This window comes from Trichomycterus rosablanca, chromosome 13, assembly GCF_030014385.1.
Source record: "Trichomycterus rosablanca isolate fTriRos1 chromosome 13, fTriRos1.hap1, whole genome shotgun sequence".
NCBI lineage: Eukaryota > Metazoa > Chordata > Actinopteri > Siluriformes > Trichomycteridae > Trichomycterus > Trichomycterus rosablanca.
In genome coordinates, this window is record NC_086000.1 from 33,544,071 (window position 1) to 33,560,153 (window position 16,083).

Here is a 16,083-nt window from a genome sequence, read left to right on the forward strand (position 1 = left end):
GTACCATACAGAATTTTGTTATACTATGTACAGCTAGTGTCATCTATTCTATCCTATTCCTATCCCATCCCATCCATCCATCCATCCATCCATCCATCCTCCACATTTTATAATACAGTGGTACCTTGTAACTCAACGTCCCGTAAACTCAAAATCTTTGAAACTCAACACACTTCATGGAGAAATTTGTACCCGTAAACTCAATGTTTCTCTTCAATTCAACGAGTTCAGCTTTTTTTTATTATTTATTTAATTTAAAATTAAGAATAAACAGCCTATTTATGTAGCTCGGCTTGAGTGTTGCAGTAAAACGTTATCAAAGTGTGAATATGAGACGAATCTGCTTTTGTGTGGAATAACCATCAAGTTCAGTCTGAAAGCTCCACGTGTATCTGTGTTTATCTGGATTTTCCAACACTTTTAAACTTGTGTTATAGCTCGAGGTGCAGAGAAATTGTGAGAATCAGCTTCTCAAAGAAAGTCTAAAATGCTTACAGTAAAAAAAATTAAAAAAAATAAAAAAAAAAATAAAATAAATAAATAAATAAATAAATAAATAAATAAATAAATAAAGCTTCTCCAGATATTAAGCGTGTCCAATTTTTACCCAATTGCGTTATGCTTCCTCTCTACTGGTGCTGACCCCCGCCCCTCATTGAGGAGAGCGAACTGACACCCGCCCCCTCCGACACATGTGTAATAGCGGACTGCATTTTTTCACCTGCACGAGTCGAGTTCATATGCCGGTCAGCTTTGTGCACGGACAGCCACACCTTGATCGCATTATTCCTCCACTCTGTGCAGATGTCATCAATCAGCCAGCAGAGGTCATAATTGCATCAGTTATGAGGTCCCTACATGGCTCCCTATCCTGTATGAACAACAGCCAAACGTTGTTCATATAGTCTCCCAGCCCAGTCAGATGGCAGAGCTGAGATTAGATACAATGTATTAAAATCCCAGCTCTGGTGTGCTAGAGTGTTTTAACGCTGCGCCACCTGAGCGGTTTTATTTCAGTGTTGTTTATATTATATGTGTTATTTTCAGTGTGTCGAAAACAGCCTCATTATTTTACATTAGCCTAAAATATATGCAGTTCCTTGGAGCCATGGAACACATTAACAGGTTTCCCAAACATCCTTATGGGAAAAAATACCTTGAAACTCAACGTCTATAAAACTCAAAGCCACTACCAGAACCGATTGATGTCAAGTTTAAAGCATGTGACTGACACGCCCTTCTATTATAAAGGGACCATTGCATCTGTAGCCAGAGCTTGTTTCTTGCCTCTAAGCCCACAGTCATGTAAAAAGTTTAAACATTTAAAACATGTCCATCTTCCCTCTCCTGTAAATGTTAGTAAGCAAAAGGCAGCTAATATATAGACGGGAGCGGCCCTGTGCCAGGACGGGTGCACACACACTGACTGACTGCATTAACTCAAACTGTATATGGCAGAGTTGACAAAAAGAGGACCAACTCGGTCGATTGGAAGAAATGAAAGACATTAAACCTTGGCAGATCGATCCGGCCGTATATTTTTCGACAGCTTCCACAAACACAGCACAAAGCGCGAACTCTTCATAAACTCGGATAAAATAATAAAACGCCTTCCGGTTCGGTCCGCGGGCCGGAGCAAGCCTCGCCGAGCCGTACGCATCACACTATTCATGAAACGGTGGCAGCGCAATATTTCCTGAGAGCTCTCGAATGCACTTCCATTGTGCTGGTGGCTCTGTTTGAGGCTGTCATTCGAGGTCGTTGCGCGTGTCCCACCGCTCTTCATCTTGTGTCATAGGCTAGCGGAAGTGCGGGACAGCGGGGTGATGAATATGAGCTCACATGAGTAATTCATCTTCCCGCCTCCACAGGCTCTTCATCACCGGCAGCCGATTTACCTCGGCGCCAGAGACGCCACGCTTCCTCCCCTCGCACTGATTCAGCTCGGCTTTAAAAACTCAATCTCAGCTTAAAGGGAGGACCAGTCCTGAAATGAAGTTAGATCTGTAGTATTTCAGGAGTGAACTTATGTACATTATTTATTCTTTTTATGACATGTAGATTTATTTGACCATCTTTCTGCTGTGCAAGCAAAGTGCTTCACATACCACAGTGTGAAATACTGTCCCTATCTGATTGCATCTTTTATCACATCATAGCCACACAGAATTATTTTAGATCAGACCTGGGCGTAGTACAGCCCCGGGGCCACACCCGGCCCTTTGGCTGTCCCTGTATGGCCTGTGTGAGGTCCATGGTAATTAGGAAACAAACATAAATAAGTGTACATCATACACACAATAAAACTGCATTGTATTTATTTTAAAGGGACTGCTAAGTTTTCCATTTCCTGTTTTATACACTGATCAGCCATAACATTAAAACCACCTCTTTGTTTCCATTTTATCAGCTTCACTTTCTATATAGAATTCTATCTACAATTACTGACTGTAGTCCATCTGTTTCTCTACATACATTGTTCACCCCTTTCATGCTGTTCTTCAATGGTCAGGACTCTCCCAGAACCACCACAGAGCAGGTATCATTTAGGTGGTGGATGATTTTCAGCACTGCAGTGACACTGACATGGTGGTGGTGTGTTAGTGTGTGTTGTGCTGGTATGAGTGGATAAGACACAGCAGTGCTGATGGAGTTTTTAAACACTGCTGGACTGAGGGGGGTCCTGAGCATTAAAGAACAGGGTGAAAGCAGACTAAAAACATATGTAGTGAAACAGATGGACTACAGTCAGTAATTGTAGAACTACAAAGTGCTCCTATATGGTAAGTGGAGCTGATAAAATGGACAGTGAGTGTAGAAACAAGGAGGTGGTTTTAATGTTATGGCTGATCGGTGTATATGGTTCACAGTAATGCGTGCAGCTTTCCTTCCTATGTGTATATACTGTAGATATGAGTTAGCTGTTAGCCCTCGAAACCGTTAGCTCATTAAAAGAAGATTGATACAGATGTAAAACCGCAGACACAGAAAATGTAAACCATCTTTCATCCACAAGTTTCAGAAATATTTTCCTTGCACAGCTGATGAAACATCGATGTCCAACACGTTTCTCTGTAAAACCTGGTGCATCTGCAATTTTTCCATCATCTACATTTATTACTAACGCAGACGTCCATTTATCATGTACCAGACGCAAACACACGTTCACTCAGTAACCTGTTTATTAGCGACACAGATTTTGTACTTTTACTCTGTGCGCTTTGCAGATACACAGTTATGGAGGCTGCTAGGTTCCTGGTACCCTGTTAATTAATGTTATTTATAAGGATTTTAACGTCATGTTTTACACACTTTGGTTACATTCATGACAGGACAGATATTCACTGGTTACACATGATTCATCAGTTCAAGTCTTTAATGTCAAAAACAGTCATGGACAATTCTCTATTTCCCTTTAACCTGACTGCACCTCTTTGGACTGTGAAAGGAAACCAAAGCTTTCGGAGGAAACCCACACAAACACGGGGAGAACATGCAAAATTCACACAGAAAGGACCCGGACTGCTCCATCTGGGATCAATCAAACCCAGGACCTTCTTGCTGTGAGGTGACAGTGCTACCCACTGAGCCAGTCTGCTGCCCTGTCTATTTTTAATGAACCCTCCTATTTTCTGTAGTGTGTCTGATCCACTCATACCAGCACAACACACATTAACACACCACCACCATGTCAGTGTCACTGCAGTGCTGAGAATGATCCACCACCTAAATAATACCTGCTCTGTAGTGGTCCTGTGGGGGTCCTGACCACTGAAGAAAAGGGCAAAGCAGACAGTATGTAAAGAAATATATGGACTACAGTCAGTAATTGTAGTACTACAAAGTGCTTCTATATGGTAAGTGGAGCTGATAAAATGGACAGTGAGTATAGAAAGAAGGAGGTGGTTTTAATGTTATGGCTGATCAGTGTAGGTGTATGGGTAAATCTTTTACTATATCTGTACTTGGGTTAGCTCAGTTTTCCTTCCTATAGAGTGCATCCTATAAATCAGAATTATTTAGGGTGCTGACACTAAACTGGATGGATTGTATGGATTGGTTTCAGTAATTACACGCCGTCTTCCACCTGGGTTTCTGAGAGAAAACATTTTAGTGTATTATCGTAAAAAGCCCATTTTATATAAGCCAGGGTGTAAAATCTTTCTGCAGTAAAAAGAAAAAGATAGAAGATTTTAATGCATGCCGTTGGTGTGGGCGCATCAGCAGGGTTGGTCATTCAATATTTCAGCCAAATATTTCCTCGCGCAGACAAACGTTACTTAAGCCACGGCAGGGTCGTGTATTCATCTGTAATGCGTCTCTCACCTGGCAGATAAGCACCGTCCGTGCAACACTACATTAGACTCCGGCGAGCAGCGAGAGTGGCCCGTGCTTTTGTTGTTGTGTTAATTGATGGCCTGTTGGGGTGACAGGTTCTTTTGTTCCTAATGGAAGCAGGAGGAACTTGGCGCTTTGATAAAGCTTCAGAGCAGTAAGGAGGGGCAGTGAAGACGAAGAAGAAAAGATGCTCTTTAATTACCGAGCTCCTGTTAATGTCAGACACGCGCCCAGGAAAACATATCCATCCTTTCCGCTCGCTGCCTGTGCATTTATCTTCTTTTTTTTTACACTGCAAAACATTAGTAGTACAGTAGAGATAAAACCCTCAGGCCTTCGTTTATACTGGGAGGAAGAAATGTCTCGTATTAACCCTGGTAATTAATGCTGTCAGAAATTTGGTGGGAAAAAAAACCTGAATTGCTGCAGTGTGTGTGTGTATTAGTTTAATGCCAAGTTCCCACTACACGACTTTCCAAGTCGTCAGGTCACTGTACCGTTCACACTACTTAACTGGATCTCTTGTAATCGGGAGTCTTTCAAGTCGGTGTGGCTTTCACACTACATGTCTGATCGGCGATAGGGGGTTTCACACTACACCATCTATCACCAACTGGAATCAGCAGGTGAGCTTCTCTGCTCTCCCAAACTATGTTTTGTCACGAAAACACATGCGAGAAGTGACGAAGGGTTTAATGATACCACGTCTAAAAATGCACGTCACCCCTCACCCCGTGTCTTGCGTTCTCATTGGCTGGTCGACATAGCACTCATTGCCAGTCGGCCGACTCAGATCCAGATATTTGACAAGCTAGATATTTATCTTCAGTCGGCGAGCCGCTCAGATCGAGCTGTTAGGCAGTTCACACATAGTGATTGAGAGCCGAGTTGCTCCCGAGCCGGCAAATCTAGCAACCAGTTGGCGAGCGAAAATCAGGGCAAAAATAGGCATAACTAGGCATAAGTTATGGGTGATTCTTAAATTTAGTGGACATGATTGGGACGAATTGAAAGATCAAATGGAAGTCCCTGTAGGTGAGTGTGTGTGTCTGTGTGTGTGTCTTACGCCCATTGAGGGGCTGGGATAGGCTCCAGCACCCCCTCCCACTTCATTCCACGACCCTAATTGGATAAGCGGTTAAGAAAGTGAGTGAGTGAGTGTTTGACATATGTGGCAAAAGTTACCATAGACACACTACAAAATCCTGTGGAGAGTCTTGTTGTCCCCAACGTCTGGTGCTTGATCTTGTTATAAATAGTGTCACGCATTTATCTTGTTTTTTCTTCGCAAAACATTAGTAGTACAGTAGAGATAAAACCCTCAGGACTCAGTTTTTACTGGGAGGAAGACATGTCTCGTATTAACCCTGGTAATTAATGCTGTGAGAAATTTGGTGTGAAAACAAATAAATAAATAAATAAACGATTGCTGCAATGTCTGTGTGTGTGTGTGTGTGTGTGTGTGTGTGTGTGTGTGTGTGAGTAAAGCAATCTGACAGCCGCAGTATCTCCGCGTCCACGTTATCCAAAACTGACATCTCAAGATGGGAGCCTATTTTCCAGCACATCAGTTTTATGCATGTTCTTCTCTGATCATATCGACTGCTTAAAGAGCAGCGAGAGAAATGGAGGCGCGAGGGCACAGCGGGGAGTCACGCGAAATGACAGCCGTACTCACTACAATGACAGGAACTCATCAGGGTACAAAACACGAGTCGCTTCCAAAGTCATTACTGAAAGCGCTTTCAGGAAATTTTTGGCTTCTATTTACAAAGAAACACCAAATAAACATGAGGGTTCGTAGCTGCTTTATAGACGGCGGAGTGGATTGTGTATGATTGGAACATCAAGGTCATAAGAAGGTAAAAAAGTTCCAGAGGTCAAAACACATGTAGGCTTACCAGTATATACAGAATAGGGCCAAAAGTGATAGGGCCAGAATTATGTGGAAACCCCTCTAATGTTTTCATGTTGCATATAAATTAATTAATTATAAATTATATATATATATAATATCAGCCATAACATTTAGACCACCTCCTTGTTTCTACAGTCACTGTCTATTTTATCAGCCCCACTTACCATATAGAAGCACTTTGTAGTTCTACAATTACTGACTGTAGTCCATCTGTTTCTCTGCATGCTTTGTTAGCCTCCTTTCATGCTGTTCTTCAACGGGTAAGGTCAAGACTCTCCCAGGACCACCACAGAGCAGGTATTATTTAGGTGGTGGATCATTCTCAGCACTGCAGTGACACTGACATGGTGGTGGTGTGTTAGTGTGTATTGTGCTGGTATGAGTAAATAAGACACAGCAGCACTGATGGAGTTTTAAAATACCTTACTGTCACTGCTGGACTGAGAATAGTCCACCAACCAAAAATATCCAGCCAACAGCACCCCGTGGGCAGCATCCGGTGACCACTGATGAAGGTCTAAAAGATGACCAACCCAAACAGCAGCAATCTTTACATCTACAAGGTGGACCAACTAGGTAGGAGTGTCTAATAGAGTGGACAGTGAGTGGACACGGTATTTAAAAACCTCAGCAGCGCTGCTGTGTCTTATCCACTCACACCAGCACAACACACACTAACACACCACCACCATGTCAGTGTCACTGCAGTGCTGAGACTCATCCACCATGAGACTCATCCACCTAAATAATACCTGCTCTGTGGTGGTCCTGTTGGGGTCCTGACCATTGAAGAACAGGGTGAAAGCAGGCTAAAAAAGTATGCAGAGAAACAGATGGACTACAGTCAGTAATTGTAGAACTACAAAGTGCTTCTATATGATAAGTGGAAACAAGGAAGTGGTTTTAATGTTATGGCTGATCAGTTCTCTGCATATATATATGCAGAGAACTGATCAGCCATAACATTAAAACCACTTCCTTGTTATATATATATATAATTTATGCTGTAAACCGCTCAGGTGGCACAGCGGTAAAACACACTAGCACACCAGAGCTGGGTCTTAGAATACATCGTATCGAATCTCAGCTCTGCCATCCGGCTGGGCTGAGCGACTACATGAAAAACAATTGTTGAGCCGGACCAGGGTTCCTCACAACTGGTGCAATTGCGACCTCTGCTGGCTGATTGATGGCGCCTGCGCAGAGTTGGGGAATAATGCTGATCATGGTTTGGCTCTCCATGCACAAGGCTGATCCGCATATGAACTCGCCTCGTGCAGGTGAAAAGAAGCAGTCGGTACTGCACACATGTCAGAGTCAGCAGTGAAGGGTTGTAACGGTGAAGGTGAAGCGTAACACGATAAGGGTAATTGGATATGACTAGATTAGGGAGGACAATTGGAGGGGGAAATCGGAGAAAAAAAAGAAAAAAATGGTGGTTAAGGTATTGGACTAGTAATCAGATGGTTGCTGGTTCAAGCTCCACCATTGCCAAGTAGCCTCTGTTGCGCCCCTGAGCAAGGCCCTTAACCCTCAAGTACTTGAACTGTATTCAGTGATAATTGTAAGTCACTTTGGATAAAAGTGTCTGCTAAATATCACAAATGTAAATAGGCCCTTGAGCAAGGCCCTTAAGAAATTTCCAAAATAGTGTTTAAGGTACTGGACTGTCAGAAGGTTGCCAGTTCAAGCCCCACCACTGCCAGGTTGCCACTGTTGGGCCCTCAATTGCTTAGATTTTACACTGTCACAACTTTAAGTCGCTTTGGATAAAAAAGTGTCTGCTAAATGCCAAAAATGTAAATGTACCCAGCACACAGACCTGAGCTTAACCCAACTGAACATCACTGGGACAAACATATGAAAGGTCATATGCAAAACCAGACCTTTTTATTTACTAGCAGTGCCTGATTAAAAAAAAATGCTGTTTGATGTATTTGGCAGAAATTCTAACAGGCATACTACAAAATCCTGTAGGAAACTCGTTCTCCCCAGTGTCTGCTGTTGACCTTGTTCCTTTTGAACTGCTGTCTTTGAAACTGTAAGGATGAAATCAAGCCAATGCTCGCCGTATATCTCTGCCAGTAAAGCCAGAACTGAACCCTTCCTGCCTTCATTCAGTTTTCCCTTTTTACCTTCCTTCCTCCCTTCCTTCCAGCAGAAATTCCCATAGCCTTGTTTCCCCCAATGTCTGCTGCTTGACCTTGTTCTTTTGAACTTGAAATTTTAAGGATGGAATCAAGCCGATGCTCGCTGTATATCTCTTGCTTGCGGTATCCCTTTGCCAGTAAAGCCAAAAATGAACCCTCCCTGTCTCTCTTCATTTTTTCACTTCATTTTTCCTTCCTTTCTTTCTTTCCTCCTGCAGAAATTTCCATAGCCACACTACAAAATCTTTTAGAAAGACTTATCTCCCTCCTCAATGTCTGCTGCTTGACCTTGTTCTCTCGAACTGCGGTCTTTGAAATTGTAAGGATGGAATCAAGCCGATGCTTGCTGTATATCTCTGCCAGTAAAGCCAAAAATGAACCCTTCCTGCCTCCCTTCATTTTTCCTCCTTCCTTTCTTTCTTACTTCTCTTGCAGACATTCCCATAGACATACTACAAAATCCTGTGGAAAAACTTTCCCCCCCAGTGTCTGCTGCTTGACCTTGTTCTTAAGAACTGCGGTCTTTAAAATAATAAGGATGGAATCAAGCTCATGCTCGCTGTATCCCTTTGCCAGTAAAGACAAAAAAATGAACCTTCTTGCCTCCCTTCAGTTTTTCCTTCCTACCTTCCTTCCTTCTGTCCAGCAGAAATTCCCATAGCCACACTACAGAGTCTTGTGGAAAGACTTGTTGTCTCCCATGTCTGCTGCCGGACCTTGCTTGCTGTATCCCTTTGCCAGTAAAGCCAGAAATGAACCCACTCTGCCCCCCTCACTTTTTTCCTGCTTCCTTCCTTTCTTCTTTATGCAAAAAAATTCCCATAGCTACACTACAAAATCTTGTGAAAAGACTTGTTCCCCCCAATGGCTGATGCTTGACCTCGTTCTTAAGAACTGCCATTTTTGAATTTTAAGGATGGAACCAAGTCGATGCTCACTGTTTCCCTGCCAGTAAAGCCAAAACCAAACCCTTTCTGCCTCCCTTCATTTTTTCCTTCTTCCCTCCTTCCTTCATGCATAAATTCCCATAGCCACACTACAGAATCTTGTGGAAAGACTTGTTCCCCAAATGTCTGTTGCTTAAACTTGTTCTTTTTAACTGTAGTCTTTGAAATTGTAAGGATGAAATCAAGCCGATGCTCGTCATTCTTTTATCCTCCTTTAAAGATTTTTTTTCATTGTAAAAGTAATTGTATTTATTGTATTTATTTAACTATTTATAGGACTAATTACCTTACATTTGCTTATACCACAATTAGTAAATATAAATGCTAATTAAATGCAAACAGGTGATGTTTACAGCCAACTGTGTTTTTTTTTTTTTTAATTAAAAGAAAAAACACAGCCGTCAGAGAATCCGAACGCACGGCGCAGAAATCTAGCGATGGCGTGTAAATTCCTCTATGCAATATAAATTCAGAGCAAGTTCATTTAACAGGCAATGAAGCTGCTAACAAGTAATTTATTAGTACAGCTCAATCAACATGATTGCTCGGTGCGTTACTTTTAATAAGCAGCGTGTCCGAGATGCACGAGGTGAATCTGGGTTTGTTTGGCTAGCTGTTATCACACTCAACACCATTCTAATATTCATGAGCTATAATTAATCCTGGAGCACCAGCGATTTGAAAAACAATACAGTAAAAAAATTAAGTTTCTGTAGGACACGTCTTTCACACTGCTGTTTATGTGTGTGAGCCTGACGGTGTCACGAGTCACTGTGTTTTACAGAGTAAACAGTAATTCCATTCCCTCATTCACATAAAATTACTCATTTACTGTTACGTTCCTGATTGGAATTGCTTTTCTCCCACATCCCAAAAATATGTGGATACTGATTTGGCTACTTTAAATTGCCCGAATTAGCAAATATGTGTGAGTGGTGTGTGTGTAGTGTGTTGTCTGAAACCGTATAATTAATGTAATTATTTATTTAAATAAACAGTGGCTAGTACATCAGTTCCAGTGTCCAGAGTCACATTTTTGATTCATATTGGGTGGGTGAGTGCCATGAATCCTTGTACATGAGGGTTCTTCGTAAAGTTTCCACACTTTTTTAAACTCTATTTACTAAGAATTTCAAAAACAAATGACATCACTTTTTTACATCGTCACCTTCCTTTGTGATGCATTTTTCCCAGCGTCGTACCAGCGTTTTAATTCCATCAGATCAGACAATGAAACAATGTTACCACCGGTCGGCTGGGCGCCATCTGGTGGGCATAATTGGCAGTGCCTGCAGCAGATACTAATTGGCCACTATATCTGCTAGGGCGGGATGACCGGGGTATGTGTGGGTGGGATCTTCATACGCTGTGTAAGTACCCTAATTGGCAGAAGAGACGCCTGTGCAGAATGCAGGGGCGAGAAGAGGAGGGCTGTACACATGTCAGAAGAGGCGTGTACAGCGACGTGCTCTCCTCGGATCGGGTATCCCTCAGCAGTGGAAGACAAATTAACTGCACTGTAGTGACGTCAACCTGGCGAGGTGAATAGCGCCAGTGCCCTCTGCTGTTTTAAGTGAATATCGATTCAATATACATGTAAATTGATTTGAATTGTTACACATGTGAATCGATTTTTAACTGTCTTGTGGTGCACCAAGATTCTGAACTCCTCGGTCGACTGGGAGTCATCTAGCGAGCATAATTGGCAGTGCCTGCAGAGAGGGGTGACCAGACTACGTGGGTGGGGTCTTCAAACGCTGTGTAAGGACCCTGATTGGCGGATAGAGGCGCCTGTGCAGAGTGCATGGGTGGAAAAGGGTTCCGTTAAGGGCTGCGCGCAGGTCAGAGGAGGTGTGAGCAGCAAAACACCCACCTCAACTACTTTAATGAATTTTCATATACATTAATGATAAATAATCTGTCTAAATGATGAATGACTTTTACAGCGCACTGTTCATTGTTTCGGTTATATGTGCTAAACTCTGTCTTTATCTGTGCAGTGTAAGCTTTCACAAATACAGACCATCCTGTAAACGTTCGAGACCGTTTTCCTAGACTCAGGTGTTCAAACACTCAGATTTAGAGCCGGTGTCTCACTGATCCGTTCGTTATTTAATCAATAGCTTTGGCAGCTAGGCAAAGAGGCTCGATATTAGCATGACGCCGGTGAAACACACAGGCTTTCTAATTCCATTTGAAGCCCATTTGTTACAGGCTCTGGCACCAAAATGTCACAAAGTCAATCGTTACCCGGAGCATGACTAATTACTAAATAATTCAATTTTGGGTGGCCATGAGCTCGATCATAAACAGGGAGGTTTGACCTTTCAAAGGGTAAAAGACAGCACAGGCTAATTCAATTATAAACCCGTATGAAATCTGAAGCTTTTAGCACATACAGGGACGGGGTAGGTTCAACTCCATCTAGATATCTGGCTTGAAACTAATTTCTCAGGTCTTTTGTATTCATTATACACTGTAGGGCCAAAAGTATTTGGACAGCTTACCATGAGCTTGTTGAACGTCTCATTTCAAAAACAAATGGTATTAAAACAGAGTGACTTCTGTGGGATATTTTCAGCTATAACATCATTCACTTTTCTGAGTAAGCTTTTCAAGTGTAGCTGTGGAAATTTGTGCCCATTCAGTCAAATGAGCATTTGTATGTTGGTTAGAAAAGCCTCAGTTGATGTTCCAGTTAATTACAGAGATGTTAAGTGGGGCTGAGGTCAGGACTCTGTGCAGGACACTAGAATTTCTTTAAACTAAACTTTTCTTCATGTCTTTATAAAGCTTGCCTTGCAGCAACAGTATAGGGAAGACCCTTTCATGTTCAAGCACATGCTTAGAAGCATATAATTTCCTTTATATAATAGATTTATTACACCTGTTAGCAATTGTTCCAGTAAAATGTAATAGGTAGAAGTGATGTCCCAATACTTTTGTTCATATTGTTTATGTAACTAATTGTATTGCAGCATAATTGTGTATGTTTTACTTTAAATGTGTGGAATGACCCTCTAGTTTATCTTTAAAGATAATGATGATGCTGGTGACGTCCTTGTGATGTCTACATATAAATAGGATGAGTATGTGAGAGATAAGAGATTGTCTTCCATAGTTTGGAGTCCATGATACTAAATTATTTGCCCCCCACTGACCAAATCTAAATTCTTGGGACATAAAAGCCCTGTATCAGAGATCCTAAGTAGATAATAGTTCAGTTTAAACAGAAAACGTTGTGTACACTTGTTTTAGGAATAAACATGTCTCATGACCTGCGCTGATATGCCTGTTTATAACTTAACAGCAGTAGATAATAAAACTGCCACCCCGAATATTATAGATATTAAAATGAAAAATTTTAATAAACTGCAGTATTTGTAAATACCAAAAATGCCACCCCAAATATCACTAAGGTTGCCACTTCTATAACCCCCAAAATAGAGGACATCCAAGAAGGAGGGCATGACAGTGGGTAGTCAGGACAGCACAGAAATTTAAAACCTAAATTGATATAATTGTGATGCAACCAACTAAATGAACTAGACAATTGTCACATTATAAATGTTTTACTCACCACATTCAGAGTCGACTTGTGATACTTTAATACAAAAAACATGAAATTCATTCAGTCTCTTAGAAATAAAAGGGTGGTGAGCGACTACTAAGAGTGTGTTAACAGCGTGAACAGTTATTAAAGCTTCATTAAAAGTAATTAACGAGCATTTTAGGGCCGGACGCTCCACAGTAAAGTGGTGGACGTCTTCATGGAAAGTGGTGGTTTTAAACCAATGAAATACAAGTAATTTATTTTCACATGTTTGTAAGCCAACGGAAGGCAAATTAATTATAATTGTTACAATTAGTAAGTTTAGTAAGCTTTAAAATGAGGACAAATACGTGTGCGTCCAAGCAATGTATCGGACGACGAACAGGACAACAAAAAACGGCTCCCCCGCCCTAATATTGGACGTATGAACAGCCTAAATATCACAGACAATAAGCAATTAGAATATATTGTATTGTATAGTAAGTAATAACAAGTGTGTGTGTGTGTGTGTGTGTGTGTGTTCTGTCTAATCTGTAAATACATTTTTATGACATACAGTTTTATGGCAACATGAATAAACTAATCCACACAAACAGCAAGTCCTTGATAAAGCATTTGACACAAAATGACTGATCCACAGATATTCTGTTTATTATTTAAATTTTATCGAGCTCTTACTACTTTAAGAATAAAAACGAAGAGACCGGGTCAGACATTGCTGGGCATTGATAATGTATTACTGCCACCTAGTGTTGGTGCACTGAACTAACACATTAGAAGCGCTGTTCTTATTCAGGCCCGCTATCACCCTCTGTTACCTTAAGCTGGAACGTCTTGTCCTGTGTCATTTTCCCCACTGACACACAGACCCTTGTTCCTTATGCAAAACATATTCTGTCACAAGATATGTTTCATCATGTTTTCCTCTGCTTTCCTGTCAATCACCCTGTCTGATCTGATTTTAGTGCTATGTGGATGGTAGATATCTTTTTTACTTATACCTCACACCCATGTAACAGTTAGTATGTAATTCTGCACGTATGAGTAATCAATTTTAGATAGACTAAGAAAAAACAGCATGTTTTCTGCCCTCTTATGTTCCCTGGTGCCACACGGAAGAAACCATGGTGGATGACTTAGAATCACTTAGAAATAAGTATTCAGGATTGATCCAAACACCCTGTATTATTTCATTATTCCAGTCCCTGTCGTCACTGTCATGCTTCAAATTCAGCTCATAAAATCCAGCATGTCAAACCAGCAGATGAGAGCACGCTCCCAGCTGCCTGTCATTAATCTCCAGAAGGTCAGCTGTGTTGTACCTGTTGTAGTGAAGAGACGGGTGATCATAGAGAGAGAGAGACGCATCCTACACTCCGTCACCCTGCCCCCCCCCCCCCACACACCCCCCCCACACACACACAAAATAATAATAATAATAAAATAAATATAAATAAAACCCGGGCTGCTCCCGTTTGGGGTCGCCACAGAAGCTCAAGCATCTAGATATTTAATCTGGCTCAGTTTTTATGCCTGATGCCCATCCTGACATAACCTATTTATCTGGGCTAGGGACCTGCACTAAGGGTGCACTGATATGTTCCCTCCCTAGTTGCTTGATTCGAGTACCGCCCTGCACCTTCTGTATTTAAACTTGTTACCAGCAGTGTGGTACTAGAAACATACTTGAAAATTGAAAGTTGTATGTGCCTTTAAAAAACAAACAAGTCATTTTTTATAAATAAGTAACAGTAACAAACAGTAAAAAAGAGTCCTGCATCACACATACACACTTGCTTAGGTACCCAGACCAGTCCCGAATGTCACCTATCGCAGCAGCAGCAGGAATAAAAACCCTGTCCAGCCTTCCCTCCTTCAAACACGGCCAACTGTGCTCATGTGGATGACCACTGAGATTCTAAATCAAGAGTTTAAATATGATACAAAAGTGTGCTAGCGGGTTAAAATGCTGCGCCATCCGAGCACTCCAGATGCTGTTTTTGTAAACCAGACAGTTCCTTTTGTAACTGTATCGCCACTAAAACATTTCATGTAAGTTTAAGTCACATAAATGATAAATATGAACACAGGGTTCACATAACGTGTACGGTCCCACGTCTCGCTACACCATGACATACATCTAATAACCATAAATTACAATAAATAGCTAAACGTGTATTCACTGTCATATTTTTGGGCGACGTACAGATGCCTTGGAAAGAGTTGTTTTATTGTTAACGTTTTATTAGCAGTAAACTCTTACATCTGATTACAGAATGATCTGCTGATTACTAAACGGTTGCAGTAACCAGCTCTATATCCGTAATAAAGGGTATTAACAATATGATAGGTCATTCAAATAATAAGAGTTGGTTCCAAAAGCCAGACAAGGGCCCTTGTAGCCAATTGTACTGACGAGCTTCATCTCATCACTCCTCTACTGAGGCATAAAAGCACTTCAGTCATGCTGTAATTAATGCAACCTTTTAAATACCATCTTAACAATCGCATTCCAAATTCTGTTCATATTATAGCATCTTTCGTTCAATTCTCATCCAAGAACTAACCAGGGCCTGGATGTAGCTGAATTACAGTTCTAAGATTTTACATATGGAAACCTTAACCTTCTATCCAATAAAACTGTATGTCCTCCCACAGAAATCCCTATAAATGACCCAAAAGTCACTCCCTATATAACTACAGGAAGGACCAACTTCACAGACGTCATCTATGTTATTAATCAGTATGAGCCAGCAGCAATGGCCTATGGATAAATATGTAGGGAGTTCTCCCCTCACAAGTCAAAAGATTAAAGTGACATTTTGGTTTGGGTAAGATAGGAAAAGGTAAAGTATGTTTCCTTAAGTCCAGCTCATGCTCAAAATACATTTAAATACAGGATAAACTTTACCAGTTCTAACATAGAAATGTACCGACTAGTACTCTTTCATACATGAACAGTTCCAGTGTGTAATGTAAACCATCCCAGTATGTGATGCATAACAGTCCCAGTATGTGTTATATTAACTATTACAGTATGTGCTATATAAATATTCCAGTATGTGATGTATACGAATTCCAGTATGTGATGAATAACAAGCCCAGGATGTGATGAATAAAAATCACAGTATGTGATGTATAAGAATTCTAGTATGTGATGCATAAGAAGCCCAGTAT

General features: G+C 41.2%; 1 protein-coding gene across 4 annotated transcripts in view; it reads right to left on the reverse strand.

Annotated features, from left to right (window-relative positions):
* nrxn3a (neurexin 3a) overlaps window positions 1-16,083 on the reverse strand; it is a 383,783-nt gene that overhangs the window by 288,823 nt on the left and 78,877 nt on the right. The window lies entirely within an intron of this gene.